At 39.6% G+C, this 22,581-nt stretch overlaps 1 protein-coding gene across 2 annotated transcripts in view; it reads right to left on the bottom strand.

The window, feature by feature from the left end:
• DLC1 (deleted in liver cancer 1) overlaps positions 1-22,581 on the bottom strand; it is a 594,809-nt gene that overhangs the window by 39,096 nt on the left and 533,132 nt on the right. The gene's annotated exons all lie outside the window — the stretch shown is intronic.

Raw genomic sequence — 22,581 nt, 5'->3', positions numbered from 1 at the left:
ATGTATGGATTACTCGTCCAGTAGTAGTGAGGCTCAGGCCGTCAAGGAAGAGGGCAATAAGACAATAAATTCCACAAACTTGGCAGGCTGAAATGCGTAATAAAGCTTCTACCACCCTGTGGTTTAACATCTTGTAAATAGTATTGATAAACACAAAGGCCAAGAGCAACTGACACACTGTAACAACTCACTCAAGCACAGATTTACAATCCTGTTAAAACGGATTCATTCACAGAGGAGGTCTTGGGCACATTAATTAGATTCTCTGTTGGCACAAAGAATATTCCTTTCAACTCTTCTTCCCACCTTCCTCAGGCCATGAATAGTAGGTTATGTAAGGCTTTTCACTCATTTACAAATGTCTCAACATTGCTTAATTTACTCCAGATTCAAATCTTCACTAAGCATCTCCTTTGAACCAGATGTGAAGCCGATAGTCAATACTGGGAGACGTATAGACATCTTATTTTTGTCTAGTAAATTGTTGGTTGAAAGCATTTTCACATGATTACTTCATCATGAGTTACCTGGCCTTTACAGAAAGGTAATTATTAGCACCTCAGATTCATTAAAGCAAGTAAGAATGCGAAAGTCCTTACTGAGCATAAAAGAGAAAAACAACCTATCTTCTAAATGAGTTTATTAATATCCAAACTAAAACAATTATTAAAGGAGAGTGGAAATAAATGGCATGCATGAAAATAATGCAATTAAAGTAGCATTATTAAACACAAGGCTTTGGGATTGAATTGAAGGTGAAGGATGAAGGGACTTGATACAGAAGACCTTCCATCTTTACAGTAAATAAAATAGTATATAGACTTGTCAAATGTGAGTTATCTGAGTTTAGATTTTCCCCAGGTATTTATATCCATACCTTATCTCAGAAAGAAATTAAAGAAGTTTTAAATAAAAAGACAAAATACACATCATACTTCAAAGAATGGGGGAAATTATTTTTCTTTATCTCAGTGCTCTCTCCCCACTAAAAAGAAAAATGAAAAGAAAAATGATTTCATTTTTTAATATGGTAGATAATTTCTAAATAGAAGAAACAAATTATTTTCCTCGAACAGATTATTGTTGTTAAGTGCCATCAAGTTGGTTCTGACTCATAGCGACTCTAATAGTGTTTCCAAGGAGCAGCTGGTGAGTTTGAACCTCCAACCTTGCAGTTCAAACTATTCTTGGAGTCGAGCGCTTATCCTACAGTGCTAAACCAGAACTCCTGAACAGATTATTCATCAGTGGAAAACTGTTAAAATGGAAATGTGCTTGCTTTTTTAATAGTTTGTCTCATCAGTGGTTGCTGTTGCTAGCTGCATTCAAGTCAATCTCCAACTTATGACAACCCCAAGTGTTACAGAGTAGGACTGGTGCATAGGGTTTTCTTGGATATTAATCAGAAATTCTTTATAACACCCTTTTTGCTTTATTCAGACCTAACACACCAAGGCAGCACACATACAAAAGCTTTCATTAAACACAATTTGCCAGACATTTTGCCACCTACTTAGAGCATGTTTCTGAATTTCTTAATTAAAATGCCCTTATGCCAAGAGGCATGAAAGATCTAAGATAATTATTTTTCTTAAAAACCTTTTTATTTATTTGCGTATACTTCACAAATTATTAAATACTTCATATATACATTAATTATCACTAAGCAAATAAAATATCCTAAAATTACCAAAAGTTGATCTAAAAATATGTGTCCAATTAGTCACTTTGCTTAGGACCACTTGATTGAAAAGAAATGATGTAAAAAGTTTGTTTCTTTAGCAGATAACCACACTAAAAGCTTATAATGGCTTAAAAAAAAAAAAAAAAAAGCAGTGCTTTTCAGACCTGCAAAGATACAATAATTTAACTCTTTTTCTGCCTTTCGTTTGTAACCATGGCTCAGTGGATTATCTAAGGTCTCTTCTGGCCATAGTCTGTAACTCCCACCAAACACCATTTCTTGCCCTGCTGGGTCCAGGTGAGAGAAGGAGGGAGAAGATGAGATAGGATGACATGATTCCGCTGTGGATGTGAGCAGAGTTCATTGTAACTGCAAAAACTTTAAACTCCAGCATGGGTTTAAAATGAAATGAGCCATCTCAGAAACAGGATGGAGTATAATTTCACTATTTCAAAGTAGAAGAGCCAGAGGTGGAGTGTGTCGTTTGGACCCCGAGCTTCCTGCACATTGAACGTCTTTAACGCACAGACAGACGGCTGTGACATTGGAGGAATAGAGGAGGAGTAGCAGCAGGCAGAACCAAGAACCAGAGCACAAGATGAGCAGTGGACTTCCCAGCCCATGGGACAAGCAGAGCTGAGTGGTTTGGGGCAGGAAGCTTGCTTGTAGAGTGGAGTGCCTCTAGGCACTTAAGTGAGGGAGTGAGGTCTGCTGACCCATGGAGCTAGTGTCAGTGCCTTCAGGATGAGGTTTATGGTGGAGTGGTGTGTCCTATGGACATTTATCAGCAGCTGAATGGAAAAACTGTGCCCTGAACATTTCTGACCTCCATCATAACCTGTTAGCTTCCCTATTAAACCCCATAATGGCCAGCATTGCGTCTGAGTTCTGTGTGGCCATTACAACGGATTATTAAACTCGGGTGAGGAGTAGAAAGGATTGAGGGAAGAACGGTTGTTGTTGTTGTTGTGCCATTGAGTTAGTTAACGACTCACAGCAACCCTACATAGGGATTCCGAGGAGTGGCTGGTGAGTTTGAACTGCCAAACTTGTGGTTCCAACTGACCTTGTGGTCCAGCGTGTCACACCAAGTCTCCACATATTTTTGCACATGATTTGAAACTATGGGAAATACAGAAGCATATACCTATTTTATATCTTCAAATTTCCATTCAAGAAAACTATGTAATAAATGAAAAGTCAATCCTCTGTTTCAGTAAAAATCAGAATTGGGAAACAAAAGACGTTGTCATTAATTTTTTTTTTTTTTTATTGGCCTCACTCCCACGCCTTTACAATTATCAACTGACCAAGAGAATATGCTGTCGTGGTGGTGGTGTGCCCTGGAGTCCTGTATAGGACTATATGTTGTTGTTGTTGTGAAGTGCCATCGAGTCGGTTCCGACCCATAGGACCTGTATAGGGTTTCCAAGGAGCAGCTGGTGAGTTTGAACCGCCAACCTTGCAGTTCAAACGGCTTTGCAGTCTGGCGCATTAACCCACAGTGCCACACCAGGACTCCATATGTTGTTGTTGTTGTTGTTAAGTGCCATCGAGTCGGGTCCGACCCATAGCAACCCTGTACAGGGTTTCCGAGGGTGTAAATCTTTACGGGAGTAGAAAGCCTCATCTTTCTCCCGCGGAGCAGCTGGTAGTTTCGAACCGCTGACCTTAAGGTTCACAGCCCGATTCGTAACCACTACGCTACCAGACTCCATATAGTTGGGTTTAAAACGCTGACCTTGTGGTCACTTGTTGTTAAATGTTGAGTGGATTCGGACCCATAGCGACCCTGTATAGGGTTTCCCAGGAGTAGCTAGTTAGCGTGAATCGCCGACCTTGCAGTTCAAGCTGCTTTGCAGTCTGGCGCATTAACCCACAGCGCCACACCAGGACTTCAAAATAAGAACTGTGCGTTAATTCTTTTAATACCAGTGTTTTAATTTCATTTACTGTGGAGTAAACCATTGTCTGCATCCACGTCTGGGAAGGAATACTTCCTCTAGTGCTGCGCACTGATTCATGTCGTATTATCTTTAGTCTTGCCTCTCTTGAGAGACTCCAGCAGCCAAGCCTAGCTCATCAAACTTCCCAAGCACAGCTTTGATCTTCTCTCCCTCACAAACTTTACAGGAGCTTCACTGCCTACAAAATCAAGTCTGAACACCTCTGTGTGGTTTTCAAGGCTGTCTGCATGACTTCCAACCTAACTTTTCAGCTCCCTTTACTCCCTCTACACCCTAGCCAAAGTAAACTTGGTGTTCACCTCCTCACATACCACGGTGATGCCGCGACTTCTTTCTGCCCAAGATCTCCCTGGCCTGAAATACCCTTCCAACCCCTCAGGTCAATTTTTACTCACCCTTCAAAACCCAGTCCATTGTTGCTTCCTCTACGCAGTCTTCCCAGATGCCAACTGACTATTCTATACATGGCTATCTTCTTATTCAGTGCTTGGTATCTGCAAGGCCTATCTAACCCTTAAGGTATATTAGTCCACCCACTTTTCATAATGAATCATCCCAATATATACTGATAGGAAAAGGAGAAGTAACCACATCTCCTTAAAACAAGCTTTCTTTTCAAATTCCATATGGGAGAAGGGAACTAAGAAATTAGCAAGACTGGGCTCTTCAAAAACATGTAACACTAAACGAGAGTTTAAAATATTAAAGGAAATCCTGTAAATACTACGTTACTTTAGTCATCTTTGCACCTCCTCTGTACTTGTTTTTAGAAGTCTCCTATCAGCTCAAAGGGATTTCTCCTTTTGTTTATGTGGGTAGGTTAAAAACCTGCCACTGGAAACTAAACATATAATGAAACATTTATTCCTTGAGTTTTCTCTAAGCAAACAACAGACAAATGCGTTAAGGAGGAAACAGGAAATTTTTATTGGAAGCAGCTTTAGTCTTTAACCATTTCACAAAGCAGTTGTGCACCAAGAAATGAATGAGGTCCCAGAGATCCTTTTGTGTATGGCTGGGAACTATTAGTCCATATTTGCACATTTCCTGGATGACCCTCTCTTCTCCTTACTCCTCCACAGTAAGTCAAACAGAAATTCCCAACCATCACCAGTGAACTCTGCTGATCTCTGGCTGCTGAGCAATCCTCATTGGGCTGAAGCAGGGTGTGATTCCTTCCTTCTTGCGTTTGCTCTGTCATCACAGAGGCCCCTCTTGGGCTCCTGACTCAATTCAAAGCAAAGAATTAGAGGAAGGTCAAGCACTTTCCAGATCCCGCGGGTTCTCAGAAGTAAGGAAAACTTGTAGGCCAAGCTTCCTGTAAAAATGGATGCTTTTACAGCTAGAGGGCCACTTTAGATGCATGAAAGCATGTGGGGTTTTCTGATCTAAACCAAGATTCCCCTTTTGTCATGCAATTTCCTCAAATGGTAAGGTCTATTCTGCTTACCAAGTTCTTGACTTCAAAGTGGTCAGTTTTACAGGATATTACAGTGCAGCTGTATATGATCACTGCTCTTTGATTAAATCACATCTTTTCTCCTGGTTGGTGGGTTTCACAGGGCAAGTCAATTGGGACCCGCAGGATATCTCAAAGGCTTGTATTGTAGCAAAGGGAGATGTAACTTGGTAGCTCTCAACCCAGGATAAAGATGAGCTAGCCCTGGACACTTCCTAAAAAACAATGACCAACCCCACTCCCAGATATTGAGATTTACTCAGTCTACGGTGTGGCTGGTCATCGTATTCTCTTTTTTTTTTTAAGTTCCCTAAATAAATTAAAGGATTTACCTTTTAATACAGAGTCACTATGAGTCAGAACCAACTCCACAAACACTTAACTAAAGGGAGTCCAACATTTCTTTGTGTTCCACAGTCCTAGACAGTCCTTCTGCTTTGGATTATCATAAGAACCTCCCAACTGAACTCTAATTTAAGCCTTGCCCTTCCCCACACAAACAAATCTACCCTAGTTCAAAGGGCCCCTGAACCCCTGGACTGGATTTTATGAAATGCTTACTGAATTCTTCAGTAACTATTCCAGAACCTTTCAGATACAACCCAAACTCTACACACAGCCCACAGCCTTCATAACCTGCTTGGTGCCTTTGCTCCACCCTTATACTAAGAGTTTCCAGGGTGATCAGACTCTCTCACAACTCAAGCCTTTAACCTGTGTCCTCTGCTTCAAACCAACAGCCTCTTCTTCCCTCCACTAACTTCTCACTGTTAGTGAATTTTTCTGCTCCCAGCCCCAGTCTGGGTGAGGTGCACCTACTATGAAGCTCTTGGGAGCAATGTTGTCTCTTAGCTGCTCCTCAGAAACCCTACAGAGGGTTGCTATGAGTCAGAACAACAGTTGTTATCTAATGTTATTTAGTTACAGCAAAGATTTCTGAGCAGCCAGAAGCAACATTCCTAACCTCAGGTACCTGAAAAATTTCAAACATCTACTGTGCATATTATGGAAGATTAAAAAAAAAAAAGTCAGGAAGGGTCAGTACAGGTAATAGCTTCTGGGAGGTTAGACGGGTGAACATTAACTCATTTTGTAAGGCCCTAATCTATGTTTAGGTATATTCTAGTTCAAAAACCAAAAACCCAAACCTATTGAGTCAAGTCATTTCAGACCCATGTGCTACAGAGCACGTTGACTGAATTCTTATGGAAGCAGATCACCAGGGCTTTCTTCTGCAGCTCCACTGAGTGGGTTTGAACCACCAATGTGTTGATTGGTATTTGAGCCCAAACTGATCGTGCCACCCAGGGACCTTGATTCTAATACAATTAGCTTTAATTTCCCCCTGAAAAGACAGGCACTTAGGTGAGTCCAGTCATCTTCATTTTTCTTTTCACTTAATATTTATTTCTTGAACATGTGCTAGGTATGCTACCAGCTAGGTTCAGGGATTATCACAGACATTCATATAAAGGTTCCTGCCTTGACAAGGAAGCTAAATGGAGGCAGGATGGGGGTGAAGAGAGAGCACAATCAAGTACATGCATCTGACACATCGTCTACTTGGGAATGAATTAGCTTCCCACATGCTATCCTAAGATCCACATGTTGGTTAAGTCCCAAGCAACCCTGTTCAGACAACATCAACAAATTCTAACTTCATTTGGTGAAGACACACTTCTAACACACCCTGGTCCTGATCGTCACTGTGCTATCACTCTGTGCTCACGGCTCCAGCCACCCACCCCATGCCATCCCCACTTTCCCTGTTTTATTTTTTTCCACCTTATTAACCCTATTCCTTTAGGTGCCATCCAGTCAATTCCTTTCAATCAGTTCTGACTCAGTAACCATAACACACTGCCAGTCCTGTGCCATCCTCATAACTGTTGCTATGTTTGGACCCAGAAGTTCAGCTATTGTGTCAATCCATCTTGTTGAGGGTGTTCTTTTGTTTGTTTTTTGCTGCGCTTGTACTTCACACCAAGCACGATGTCTTTCTATAGGAACAGGTCCCTCCTGATAACATGTCCAAAGTATGCAAGATGAACTCTTGTCACCCTTGTTTCATAGGAGTGTTCTGGCTGTACTTCCAAGACAGTTTTTTTTCCTTCTTCTGGCAACAGTTTATGGTATATTAAATATTCTTCACCTACACGAACACCAATACAAATACATCAATTTGGTCTTTCTTATTTATCGTCAAGCATTAGCAAGTAAAAAAGGAGACTGAAAATACCATGGCTTGGACTTCTGGTTTTGGAGTCAGCAGAACAGAGTCAGGTAGGACAGGCTCTGTGGAGAAGGGGCTGAAAACCCAGAGAAACTGCTTTTATGGAACAGCACCAGAGCTCTGGATCTAGCATAAGGTTCAGGGCATCGGTTTCTCACAATCACCAGTAGAAAAATCATGGTATAAAGGAAAATATTGTGATTTAGGAATCTATCAAGACATAGGACTCCCTCTGAGGCCATCCTGCTCAGGCAGAGTTCAGAGGGCGGGGCTACAGCCAGAATGGCACAGTGAGCCAGCACTATGAGCAGCGTGGTGACATTTGCAAAAGGAGGTGTGGGGGGATTCTACACATTTTTTCCTCCTATTGCCTTTTGCGCCATCTTTGCCCAGCGCGGACACCTTCAGACAGGTGGGTGTGCACTCCCAAAAAGTCCAGTGTTGAGACCACAGCTTTCCTATGGCACAGAGAGAAAGAGCCCCATTGGTCCAAGCGCAAATTCTTTGGCCACTGCTTTTGACTTCTGCCTGTGGGTCCCAGCCCTAAAGTTAACTTGTGCAGGACCCTTTACTCCGGTATATCCAGCAAGAAAAAAAGCAGGTTTGGCTTCACAGACAAACCACATGAACAATCTGTAAAACCCCAACATAAAAAGGTGCAACTATTTCAAGAATTACGCTGTGCACACACAATCAAAGATCGATAACGCATTTGAAACAATTCAAAACCTGCAAAAAGAGGTCCAGATGATTAACTATATCAGAAATGGACAATACACTGAAAGAGGAAAGGAGCAGAACTGAAGAGATGGAAGCCAGAACCAGTGAGCTGAAAGACAAATCTCTCAATACTTCTAAGATAGAAAAGCAAGCAGAAAAAGGGTTAAAAAAAATCTTAAGAGAGTCTAAGGTTCATGCTGGATAACATGAAGAAGAACAACTTAAGAATTACTGGCATTCCAGAACAGGAAGAATCACAGAAGTCCACAGAGGAGATAGGTGAAGAACTTCTGGAAGACAATTCCCCTGACATCTTGAAATATGAGAAGATAAACATCCAAGATGCCAAATGTACCCCAGGAAGGATAGACCCCAAAAGAAAATCACCAAAACATATAATAATCAAGCTCTCCAAAATCCAAGACAAGGAGAGAATCCTAAAAGCAGCCAGGGAAAAGAGAAATGTTACTTACAAAGGCAAGCAAATCAGATTAAGCTCTGAGTATTTGGCAGAAACCATGCAGGCAAGAAGGCAATGGGGAGACATATACAAAATCCTAAAAGAAAAAAAAAAACTGCCAACCAAGAATAGTCTACCCAGCAAAACTGTCAATCAAATACAATGGTGCAATCAAAACATTCCAGGATAAACAGAATCTAAAAGGTTTTGTCAAAGCTAATCCAGCACTTCAAAACATCCTAAAGGGAGTTCTTTGGACTGAAAACCAACAAGAACAGACAACAACCAGAGATTGACAGGCGTAGCAACACCACCTGAAACTTAAGGCAATGGAGAGCAGAGTTCAGAACAGAACAAAATTACAACAACAAATTCAAAGGAGCTGGGAGGTCAACCAAAGATCAAAATAATAACAATGTCAAAGAAGGGGAAACAGAGATCCAGTTGGTGAGGAGGTCAGGTAGATTACAAGATACAAGAGATTGTCTTAAATGGCGGGAAAAGTTAATAGTCTATAAGTAGCCCTAAAGAAAGTTAATATTTTACAACTTACCATGAAAATGAACATCTAAGCAGAACAAGCAAACATGAAAACTAAGAAGAAACCGACAAGAAATAGCACAAAAAAACACAAACTCAGTACAAGAAGGCATGCAGAACAAAGGAATGAACAGCACTACCAAAAATTATTATAATGGCAGCAATTAATTCAAGTTCATCAGTTGCTCCTTGGAAACCCTATACAGGGTCGCTATGAGTCAGAACTGACTCAACGGCACTTAACAACATCAATAATTACATTAAATGTCAATGGATTGAATGCACCAGTGAAGAGACAGAGAGTGGCACAATGGATAAGAAAACAAGACCCTTCAATATGCTGCCTGCAAGAGACACACCTTATACACAAAGACAAAGACAGGCTAAAAATTAAAGGATGGAAAAAAATATACCAAGCTAACTGCAACAATAAACAAGCAGGAGTGGCAATACGAATCTTCGATAAAGTAAACTTTAACACAAAAACCAGCATAAGAGATAAAGAAGAACTATCTCATGATCAAAGGATCAATTAAGCAAGACGACATAACCATAATAAATATCTACACTCCCAATGAACGAGCACGAAGATATATGAAGAAAACATTACTAGAACTGAAGAAAGAAACAGACAAATATACAATTATAGTGGGAGATTTTAATACGCCACTTTCAAAAAGGGACAGAACAACCAGAAAGAAACTGGACAAAGTTACATAGGAACTAAACAACACAATCAACCAACTTCACCTCATAGATGTGTACAGAGCATTCAATCCAACAACAGCACAATACACATTCTTCTCCAGTGCACATGGAACATTCTCCAGAATTGACCATGTGTTAGGTCACAAAGCAAGCCTCAATAAATTTACAAACATCAAAATACTTCAAAGCATCTTTTTAGACCACAGTGTTGTAAAACTAGAAATCAACAAGAAGAAGACCAAGGAAATAAAGTCAAATACATGGAAAATGAACAGCATGCTACTGAAAAGCGACTGGGTGAAAAAAGAAATTGAACATGAATTAACAAATTTCCTAGAAACTAACAAGAATGAAAACACCAAAATCTCTGGGACACAGCAAAAGCAGTGTTGAGAGAACAATTTATTGTGATAAATGCGCACATCTAAAAAGAGAACAAAACCAAAAGTAACACCCTTAACACAGCATCTCCAATTAGAAACAGACCAAGAGAGGGCACCTACATTCACCAAAAGAAAAGAAATAGTAAAGATAAGAGCAGAAATAAATGAGATAGAAAGCAGAAAAACTATAAAAAGAATCAACAGGGCAAGAAGCTAGATCTTTGAAAGGATTAATGAAATTGACACATCATTGGCAAACCTAACAAAAGAAAAGAGGGAGAAGACACAAATAACTCGTATTAGAAACCACATGGGTGATGTTACAATGAAAAGAAACGAAATCAAAAGGATAATAACAGAACACTATGAAGAGTTGTACTCCAACAAATTTTAAAACTTAGAAGAGATGGATACATTTTTAGAAAAACACGACCTACCTAAAATTACAAAGTGAAGTAGAAAATCTGAACAGACCCATAACAAAAGAAGAAATTGATCAGGTCATCAAAAAACTCCCAACCAACAAAAGCCCAGGCCCAGATGGCTTCATGGGTGAGTTCTACCAAGCATTCAGGGAAAAGCTGTCACCAATTCTATTCAAATTATTCCAGAACATAGAGGAGGATGGAAAACTTCCTAAAACTTTTTTATGAAGCAAGCATAAATGTCATACCAAAACCAGGGAAGGACATCACTAAGAAAGAAAATTATAGATCAATATCCCTCATGAACAGAGACGTAAAAATTCTCAACAAAATCCTAGCCAAGAAAATCTAGCAGCATATCAAAAAAATAATACATCATTACCAAGTGGGTTTCATAAAAGGGATGCAAGGAGGGTTCAACATTAGAAAAACAATCAATATAATCCACCATATAAATAAGAAAAAGGAAAAGAACCACATGATTATATCGATTGATGCAGAAAAGGCATTTGACAAAATCCAACATCCATTTCTTATAAAAACATTCAACAAAGCAGGAATTGAAGGGAAATTCCTCAACACAATCAAGAGCATATATACAAAACCAACTAGAGCCTACATCACTCTCAATGGAAGAGAAACTGAAAGCTTTCCCTCTGCAAACGGGAACCAGACAAGGATGCTCTTTGCATCACTCCTTTTCAATATTGTTTTTGAAGTCTTAGCCAGAGCTATACAGCAAGATATGCAAATTAAAGGCATCCAAATTGGCAAAGAGGAAGTAAAACGCTCCCTATTTGCAGACGATATGATCCTATATGTAGAAAGCCCCAAAGACTCAGTAAAAAAGCTACTAGACATCATTGGAAGATTCAGCAAAGTGGTAGGATATAAGATCAATACACAAAACACAGTTGGATTCCTCTTTAGTAACAATGACAACACTGAAAAGGACATTAGGAAAGAAATACCATTTACAATAGCCGCCCAAAGGATGAAATATCTAAGAATAAATGTAACCAAGAAACAAAGGACCTATACAAAGAAAATTACAAAACACTACTATAAGAAACCAAAAGAGACTGACAAAAGTGGAAGAATATATCATGTTCCTGAATAGGAAGACTCAACATGGTGAAAACGTCAATACTACCCAAAGCAATTTACACATATAATGCAATCCCAAACCAGATTCCCACAACATTATTCAAAGAGATGAAAAAGACAATTACAAACTTTATATGGAAAGGAAAGAGACACAGGATAAGCAAGGCACTTCTTAAGAAGTTGGAGGCCTCTCACTCCCTGATTTCAAAATTTACTACATGTCTACAGTGGTCAAAACAGCCTGGTACTAGTACAATGAAAGATACATTAATCAATGGAACAGAACTGAGAATCCAGAAATTAATCCATCCACATACAGCCAACTGATTTTCGACAAAGTGCCTAAGTATATTGCACAGGGAGGAGATAAGTTTCTTTAACAGATGGTGCTGGCAGAACTGGAAAGCAATATGCGAAAGATTGGAACAAGACCTTTACTTCATACCCTATACAAAAACCAACTCAGCATGGATTAAAGACCTAAATGTGAATTCTATAATTATGAAGGTCATCAATGAAAAAACAGAGACAAATGTGAGGGCTCTAATTCAGGCATACACAGACTACCAAAAAATTTCAAAACTACACAAACAAAAGTAGATAAAATAGATGATTGGGACATACTAAAAATTAAAAATTTATGGGCATCAAAAGACTTCACCAAAAGATTAAAAAGGGAACCCACAGAATGGGAAAAAATCTTTTGCAACAACACATCAGATAAGGGACTCATTTCTAAAATATATAGGAAACTACAACACCTCTACAAGAAAAAGACAACACAATTGAAAAATGGGCACAGGACATGAACAGACACTTCACCAAGGAGGAGATCTGGGCAGCCAACAAACATATGAAGAAATGGTCATGATCATTAGCTATTGTTGTTGTTGTTATGTGCCGTCGAGTCGGTTCCGACCCATACATAGCGACCCTGTACAGGGTTTCCGAGGGTGTAAATCCTTACGGGAGTAGAAAGCCTCATCTTTCTCCCGCGGAGCGGCTGGTAGTTTCGAACCGCTGACCTTAAGGTTCGCAGCCTGATTCGTAACCACTACGCTACCATTAGCTATTAGAGATGTAAATCAAAACAACAATGAGATGTCATCTCACACCAGCAGTAACAGCAAAGATCAAAAAAGTTGAGGACAATAAATGCTGGCAAGGCTTCGGAGAGATTGGGACTCTCCTACATTGTTGGTGGGACTGCAAAATGGTCCAACCACTCTGGAAAGCAATGTGGCATTTCCTCAGAAGGCTGGAAATAGAAATACCTTATAATCCAGCAATTCCTCTACTTGGTATTTACCCACAAGAAATACGAGCCATAACATGAGTAGATAATATGCACACCAATGTTCATAGCAGCACTATTTACAATAGCAAAAAGATGGAGACAGCCTAAATGCCCATCAATTGAAGAATGGATAAAGAAACTGTGGTACATACACACAATGGAATACTATGCTACCTTGAAGAACAAGAAGGAAGCTGTAAACCACCGTATAACATGGATGAACCTTGAGGACATTATGCTGAGTGAAAATTAGTAACAAAAGGAGAAATACTTCATAGGTCCGTTATTGTAAAAGACTAAGAAATAGAACCCACTCTAAAAGAGGAAAAAAGGAAACTCAGAACTCGACTAGAAGAAGCAATAAGAGGGAAGAAGAAAAAAGAGTAACCCCATACAATTTGATCAACTTTAACTAAACTTAGGGATGTAGTGGCTCAAAAAAGGGAACAAATCTTTACAGCAAGGATCATTCTCACCCCCTTGGTACACAAGGTTGACAGTGATGGGCAACTTAGACACTAGCTACCCAAAATGAGGTTGGGGGGCTATAAAGGCATGAAGTGACTGGCTTACAACCTTTCAAGAGGGAGCCAATTCCATGGGAGGCAGAGGTAGGTAGAACCTCCACTGAATGATTTCCAATCAGAGTCAGAGAAAATGTGGAACAAAACTCAAAAGATTTTTAATAATAATATAAAAAAGACCACAAACCTGAGACTATAGTCCTTGACCACCCTTCAGGTCTGGAAAGAACCCACCCTCTTAGCCCGGATTTTCAGCCAAGAAGTAGATAGGAGGGGACAACAACACTAGTAAGGTATGCTCACCATGGAATGGGCAACCATTCAAAAGTGAAAGGGCAATGTTTACCTAAGGACAAAGTTGAGAAGGGATGGGAAGGAGGGTGGAATGAAAATCAGAACCACAGGGAGGAAGTGGGGTAACTGCTGTTGGATGGAGGGGATTGCAATCATTGAGGCAAAACAAAGTATGATTTGTTTAAGGTAAAGTTGATGATCTTGTCTGTAAACCTTTACTGAATTCACAATAAAAAGTTTAAAAAGAAAAAAAAAAAAAAATACCATGGCTTGGATGAGGCACACCTTAGTCCAAAAAATGACATCTTTGCTACTTAATAATTCAAACAGTGTTTCAAGTCCTCTTTCATTATCAGCAAGGAAAGTTGTATTGCCTGCACACCTCTGAACCTGATGCTGAATTCTTTATACAGTCCAGCTTCTTGGATTATTTGTTTAGCATACAGATTGAATAAACGTGGTAAAAGGGCACAACCCTGATACACACACCTTTTCTGAGTCTAAACCACACACTGTCCTCATGTTTTCCTTTCGGTCTATTTTCAGTTTCCACAGACATCTTCCTTCAACACCAGATTGACAGTTCAGCTAACACCTGCCAATCACAGGTGACCATGCTAGTATCTGAAATACTGGTGGAATAACTTTCAGCATCATAGTAACATGCAAGCCATCATAGTCTGACAAACTGACAGACGATTGGTGGCTTTTTAACACAACTTACTTACTTTCTCAGCCTCTGAATACATCCCAAACAGCTCAAACAAAATGTGGCACATAGTAGGTGTTCACTTATTAAATATTGCATATCTATTTATGCATAAATTAACCACTGACAGGATTTTTGTTCTACTGAACTGGATTTGCAATTTTTCAGACCAGGATTCACAGTAAGAAATACATTTTACATTATAACTTGGTGCACACATACATGTATATGTACAAATATGAAACATTTGCATTACTATATATACATGTATGGAGTCCTGGTGTGGCACTGTGAGTTAATGTGCCAGACCACAAAGCTGTTTGAACTGCAAGGTTGGCGGTTCAAGCTCACCAGCTGCTCCTCGGAAACCCTATACAGGGTCCCTATGGGTGAGAACCAACTCGACAGCACATAACAACAACATGTATAGGTATAAATATATATAATAGGTATAAATACATATACATGTATAGGTATAAACATATATAAAAGTGAAACAAGTTTCGCAAAATGATACTACAAGTGTAAGTGTATGCTATCTTATTCTATTTTTTAAATGCTATTTATTACCTACACAAGTCACCAGTTTAAGAAACACTATTCTCATGCACAGCTTTTTATTATTAAAAAAAGGGAAAGAAAGAAAAGTAAACTAAGTGTTTCTAAGGAACCTCTGTGTAGTACAAGAGAGAATGTGATGTGATGCTGGAAAGACATATGTGAATTCAGAGGTGGGAAATGTCCCTTCCTGCTGGACAGGTGGACACTGCTTAGGCATACTTCATTTAAGGAAATATTATGGTCTTGTAAGATGTCCTAGTGGCACTGTGGTTAAAGCACTGGGTTGCTAACCAAAAGGTTGGCTGTTTAAAGACACAAGCCATTCTGTGGAAGAAAGATGGCCATCAGCTTCTAGAAAGATTTTGGCCTTGTAAACCCCGAGGGCCAGTTCTACTCTTTCTATAGGGTCACTATGAGTTGGAATTGATGGCAATGGACTTTTTATCTGGTATGACTGGGTTAGGGAATTCACAGTAAAGGGCAGAATAAGATAACTGGAGACTCACGGAAGCACAGGAGTTTATCAAGGAACAGCCAGCAGTCCTAGAAGGCAAAGGAAGGAGAGTGGTATGAAGTGGAAAGTGGGAGTTACGAGTCCCAATTTTTAGAAATATTAAAGATCACTGGTGGTGCTGCAGGATAAGAACAGGACAGCTAGCTGTAAAGTTGACAGTTCAAACCCACCAGCCACACTATGGAAAAACAATGAAGTGTTCTGCTCCTCTACTGATTTACAGCCTTGAAATTTTTATACAGGTCACTATGATTAAGCATTGATTCGGTGACAGGCAGTTTAGTTATTTGGGTTAAGAAGTTAGCGGTTTGGGTTTGGGCGTTGGTTGAGGGAGGTTGTTCCTTTTTCCCTGTCCTTTCCTGGGGATTAGTAACAGATCTGTTGCTTTCTAGTAAGAGAATATTCCTAGAAAATAATTTTTTAAAAAGGGGGAGAGGACAAGACATACTCTTCCCTGTGATGTGAACACAACTTAATAAATGGTTTGCCTTCAAAGAAGGAAATCTTGAGAGGCACACCCTGCAAGCCTATAACCTGGGATTATGTACCCAAAGTGACACTTTCCAAGGGAGAAATTAAATCAAGTGAAACCCCCCTTTCTTGACCACCTATTACAAGTGATTCCAAAACACTGTTTTTACCATGCAAAAAAAAAAAAAATGAAAAAAAGGCTAGTCATTCACAACAAAATACAAGTGCACAAGTGCTTTTCCCAGCACAGGCAACTGCCCTGTATTAATTTGAGCCCACGAGATACAGTTTTATCAGACACTCCAGACTTGTGCTAATTCAGTTACTTGCGGTAACAGAAATACCTTTCAACTTATTAAAGAATGACACTTACTACCGGGCAGCATTAAGAGCTAAAACTGAAAGGAAAATAAAATATTAAGGAAATGGATATTGCATCACATCTTGCTATTTCATTTCAATTGGGCATGAGGTTTTAAAATGAGAGAGAAGAAAATAACTTTTAGTTTTCATTTAAAAGGAACTTTATTATCTACTCAACCTATGCACTACTAAAAATTTTAATTTCGGAATAGTTCTTAAAATACTAAGTCTAATAAAGTGATAAGTGCATAATTAAATCATGAAGAAAAGTTTCAAGAAAAATAATTATTAAAATACTTTTAAGGGCCCTTACGAGTCCTGGTGTGGCACTGTAGGATAAGCACTGGACTGCTAAGCACCAGATCAGTGGTTCAAACCACCAGCTGCTCTTTGGAACTCTATATAAGGTCACTATTATTTGGAAATGACTCGGTGGCCCTTAACAACCACAAGGGCCCTTATATTTTGAAACTCAAGTTTTTGTAAAATAATATTCAAGGCAAAATACCTCGTAAGAAACCTAACATAACCCTTACATCCACTATTATAAGTTGATATACACATTAGTTCTTGTGCTTGTTAGCAAAACTTATCCTACAGTGCTATTGCACCAGTTGCTCCTCGGAAACCCTATACAGGTTTCTATGACCAGAACTGACTCCATGGCACTCAAAAACAAAAACTGCACAGGAAAAGTAAAATTCCTTCAAAGAGTAGGGCTAAAAACCCTTTAATTAAAAGTAAAGAGAATAGCAAGAAATTCTAAACGGCTCACTCAGTTTATTCTAAAGAAAAGAAAAAAAGCAAGAAACTAATGAAACTAAAACATGGAGTCACTAGTGAAGTATATTGTTGTTAAGTGTCATTGAGGTAATTCCGACCCATAGCAACCCTGTATAGGGTTTCCAAGAAGTGACTGGTGAGTTTGAACTACCGCCATTGTGGTTCAAACTGACCTTGTGGTCAAGTGCTTATCCTACAGCATCACACCAGGGCTCTAACCATTCCATTCCTATGTCTAGCCTCAAACAAGAAACACTGCTTAGACTTGCGTAGTCTTATATATGAAAAAATAAAGACAGTCTTCTATGTGAGCTAAAGAATTCTTTGCATCAAATTTGCCCATGATAGCAGTCTCCAAAACACACACAATCTAATGGCCAAAATTGGACTCAGATACATCTATTTAGTTTGTAGTTTTATAATTGACCCATTTCCCCTACAAACACATTTAAGATCTTTATTTTTATTGCTATCTTCATTTGGTTTACAACACATGCTGTCCAAATGGGATCTGAAGTTCCACTCAACTCACATATGGCCTTGGACTAGTCACTGAACTTCTCCAAATCTCAGCTGATTCTCAATAGGGAAGAAACCATGTTTTTCCAGGCTGCCTTTGCAAACCTCTGGTATTTCCCAAGACACAACTTACAAAAAGCACAGGCACTATTCAAAGTCGATTTTCCATGCTACACAATTTGAAAAAAGAGTTATGAGCAGATTGCATTGTTTACAGCACAGTGTTTCTTCAGACTTGGAAGATGACAACAAATTTTAGAATTCCATCAACACCATATTTTTGGCCACCTCAGGGTGGCAAAAGGAACAGCTGTAATGCAAGCCCAGCGCATAAGCCACAAAGCCATTTTGTCTCCAGGATCTCTTCTAAGTGCTGTGAGCCTGGGAAATGGTACAACCTTAGGGTGTGGAAAACTTTTGTCCGTCAGACATCCTCTAGAGGCTCCTACAAGAGAAGGAAGGGGAAGGCGCCTTTCTGACAAGCTCCAGGAAGCGACCTCTAGTCCTCTCCACAGGAGGCTCAAAGGTGGGGCAGAGGAGAGAACAAAATGTGGATGGGAGGTGTCAAAGGCATCTGAGGACTCTGTCTTCATTGACCTCAGTCTGCAATGAGTTTTCATTATTCTCTAGTGGGAGGGGGGCAGCCACGGAAAAGGAGCATACCTCCCACTATGAAACCAAGTATAGTGGCAGAATAGGAAAGAGTAATGATTGATTATAAGGATCTGACTTTCATTGTCTTGTGGCTTCACTTTAGCCAGGCATCATATTCTATCTGTTGGTGCCCAAGAACTTTATTTTGATACTGGCAGTCATTTTCAAGATTCCTTTAAAATGTTTTCAGTGACTGACATGTGAAAGAAAATTTCCCTTAGAAATTTTATTTTAAAATGTTTTCACCAAAGAAAGCAACAGTTAGCATCACTAGTATAGTCTAGACTTTCAAGAAAATGGTTGTCCAGCCCCTTCTCCAAATGTTACAGATAGAAGCCTGTATTTCCATTCACTAAACCCCCAGGAAGCAGATGCAGAGACTACCAATGTGTCAGTACTGGGCTCTAACATTATAGCTCCTGACTTGTGGGTGCAGGCTCCCTGGAAACGAAAAAGAAACAAATCTCTATGGGGGCACCAAATATTGTTTCCTAAATGGAATAAACTCCTGCCAAACACATCTCCATAAATGGATTTTACAGCCAGGCGCATCTTGTTAAAATCCTGGTTCTGCCAAGCAAAGTATTTAAACTCTCCCTCCAAGCCTCAGATTTCTTTTCTATAAAATGGGGATAACTGTATTTACTTTGTGGGGTTCTTGTGAACATTAATATAAACCATATAAAAAATTTTTGCTTCTATAATATTATTGGAGTTCTGGTCCGCTGCCGTAGAACGATGCACTGGGCCAAAAGGTCAGTTTGAAGTGCAAGTCTGGCGGTTCAAAGTCACCAGCCACTCCTTGGAAACCCTTCACAGGGTCACTATGAGTCAGAAAGCACTTAACAATGACAACAACATGATATTATTAAAATGCAGTCAAGTCTGTGGATTTTTAAAAAATGAGTACTGAAAAGGAGTATTTAGACTAGAAAAGGCTGTTGCATGTGAGACTATATATATTCATAGAATGTATTATCAAAGACTTTCTTCCTATCTACCATCGATTATGATGGCAAAGAGGGAATATGGAGTGAGAAAAAAATGTTAAGAAAGAGCAGACCTAATTAAAGAACCCCAGCAGGACTCCTTACTCTTTATCATTAATCATGATAATCCTTAACAATAACACACATCCCACAAAAGGAAAAGTGCAGACAGACAGGAAGAGCCCGCTCAGCTGGGACTCTTATCCTTTTACATTAACTGAATTTCTGACTAATTTGAGGTTGAAAGAAAACACCAATGACTGCACTCATACCAGAAACCCATTCCTGTGAAATATATTTTAACCTCACTACACTGCCTTTCTTAAAAAAGAAATATTCTCCATATTTCTCCATATGCAGAAATAAAAACAATTGTGAAGGTTGTGCTCCAGAAAAGCAGTTTCTGCCTAATTCCACAGCCATGAAAATGAGGAAACTGGAACTGTATTCTTCTTCAGCAATCTGGATATTTACAAATTATGGTTCACCTTTAACTACCACAATACGGAAAACTTTACATCTTGAATACTGTATAAGATCATACCTTCATATTCTAGCCTCACAAATCCAAACTGTGAACCTTGGGGGAGGATCTTGGGGAAAAAAATGAGTATTCAGAAAACCACAGGAATGACTTATTAGAAATTAAATCATCTCTCCTCAATGGATCCCAAAATGTATGTAATTCTAATGAACTGTACAAATATTAAAGAGGAAGATCACCTTCTCTCCCCAATGCTGCTTCCTGATCTCAAGAACAGACTTGAGAGAGCTTGCCAGTCACACCATGGGGCCAAAGGCTGCTCTAAAGCTCTAAAGAATTGAGAATTCAGGCTCTAGTAATTTGTCAATATCCAGGGAGGAAGGGGAAACATCTGAAGTTATTTTTACTTTTTCAAGTTTTCTGGCTGTACAGGGTGAATGCCAGGGTGGGTCAAGTATTGTCTGAGCCCTTCAGGGTCTTTTTTTTTTTTTTTTTTTTTCTCATGGCCTCATTTCCTTCTTCCTGTTGCTAGGAAGTAGAGCTAAGCATGAGAAACTTGTGTTTACAATACTGGACCATCCTGTCCAGTACAAGGCTCTCTTCAAAAAAGTCTGATTCTTTTTTACTCACTGTACTTTGGATGCCCCCTTTCTTCTGGATCAAATCACTCTTCCCTGAATATTTTCAAATTGCATTTATACCCACCTACCTGAACCTAGATGGCACTTAACATCAACCTAAGTCATAAAAACACCATGCTCCTTTAAACATTGCATTATGGCTTTAAAATCTCCATGGGACTCTAAGGGAAATCCTTGTTACTTATTTTTGTATCTGAAACCACCTCTTGGATTTTAACCAAGCCTCTGATTGTGAGGTATCTCATGCTCCCTTTAAACCCCCATAAAGGAGCTCTGGTAGCGTCGTAGTTACGAATTGATCTGCGAACCACAAGGTCAGCAGTTCGAAACTACCAGCTGCTCCGCGGGAGAAAGATGAGGCGTTCTGTTCCTGTAAAGATTTACAGCATCGGAAACCCTGTACAGGGTCGCTATGAGTCGGGACCGACTCCACGGCACACAGCCACCACCACTACTTCTAAACATTAAAAAGTTAAGTCCTATGTACGTTTTCTACTCACTTCTCAGTAGCTTGTTTAATATGTTGTTGTTAAGTGCCATCCAATCAGAACTACCTTATCGTATAGGGTTTCCGAGGCTGTAAATCATTGCAAGAGCAGAAAGCCTCATCGTCCTCCCACGTTAATAATGTCGATTAAATTTGGTATATTTTCTGGAAACACCCAAACATCCCTTTCAATGTAGAAACACTGTCAGCTTTTATTTGGCATCTAACCTTTGAAATACAGTACAGAACAAATACACACACACACACACACACACACACACACACACTCCAGGCTCAAGAGCAACCTACCTCTCACCTTCTTTCCAGAAACACAAGAAAATCCTTTGATTGTTCCAATGTATTAAAACTTCAATTAGCAATAGTTAATTGCTTAACTATTTAACCCTTTCAGGAGCAAGTGGTATTTCTCCTAAGATTGACAATTGGGATTTAAAACACATAAGCAAACCACCAAAACTACTTTGTTCATCCACTCTAGGTGAAGAGTATTGGTGTGGCAATGTAGGATAAGTATTGGCCTGCTAATCACAAGCTTGGCAGTTCAATCCCACCAGCTGCTCCTTGGAAACCCTATATAGGGTCGCTAGGAGTTTCAACTGACTCAACAGCACTTAACATCAACAGGGGAAGTTGGAGCCTACTTATTTTATTTTTTGTGTGGAGTCAAGAAAACAAGTCAGTCAGTTTACTTTCTTGAATATGTTTTGTGTAAGGTGCCACTCAGCTTGAACTAAAATAAAACACTTATTTTAGTTTGGTCAAAAGCAAGCATTTAGAAACAGCTGGGAGAGAAAGTCAATCTGCTGTGCATCATTTGAAACTCTCTGAACAAGAGTGCTAATGAAAAAAATATGCATTGCAGGCTCAGACTGTGCTGTAAATCTGGTATGCCACAATAAAAGTTAGTACGTATATGCAATTGCCAACATTTTCTCAGAAAAACGTCTCGAAATAACTTCTGAATACACATCTGCTATCCATTTGACCCTCGTTCCTCTGGGTCCTAGTTCCATTAGGGGCTGCTGACTTGGGGCATCCCTCAGACCATCTGCTGTAGTCTGCAAGTTAAGGTGGCACTAGTTGACTCTATTATGGTAATTCCACACTTTTGGTCTGCAAATTACCTCCACTAAGGACCTGCCTAGTGGCCAGATGGATGCTGAAATAGTCAACCCCTAGGAACTGCTGATAGATTTACATGCAGCAGTCTGCTGGACTATTATTTTCCCTCATCCCTTCAGCAAACAGATTTTGTGTGTGGGGGGGGGGTAATTTGAGACGAGGTACTCTAACTTCTCCATAACTGTTATTTTTCTATCCAAATGCGTCATACATGCCACCTTCATGATTTGTTCTCTAATGGATGGCTGTGTCTAAACTGCATTCCTCTACCTTATCCACTACGGCTGAAATAACCTCAGAATACTGACAATGAACCTAGTTGCCAACTATATTGCACTGGATGGGAGAGGAGGAGAGATAAAATGTTCTCCACAATGCAGCTCATCAACCATCTCACACACACACACACACACACACACACACACACACACACACGGGGTTTCCTTCTGCAGAATCAACTGA

The sequence above is a fragment of the Chrysochloris asiatica genome, unplaced genomic scaffold (genome assembly GCF_000296735.1).
Source record: "Chrysochloris asiatica unplaced genomic scaffold, ChrAsi1.0 scaffold00011, whole genome shotgun sequence".
NCBI lineage: Eukaryota > Metazoa > Chordata > Mammalia > Afrosoricida > Chrysochloridae > Chrysochloris > Chrysochloris asiatica.
Note: the sequence above shows the minus strand (reverse complement) of the source record. Positions and strands in the feature narration are given on the sequence as shown.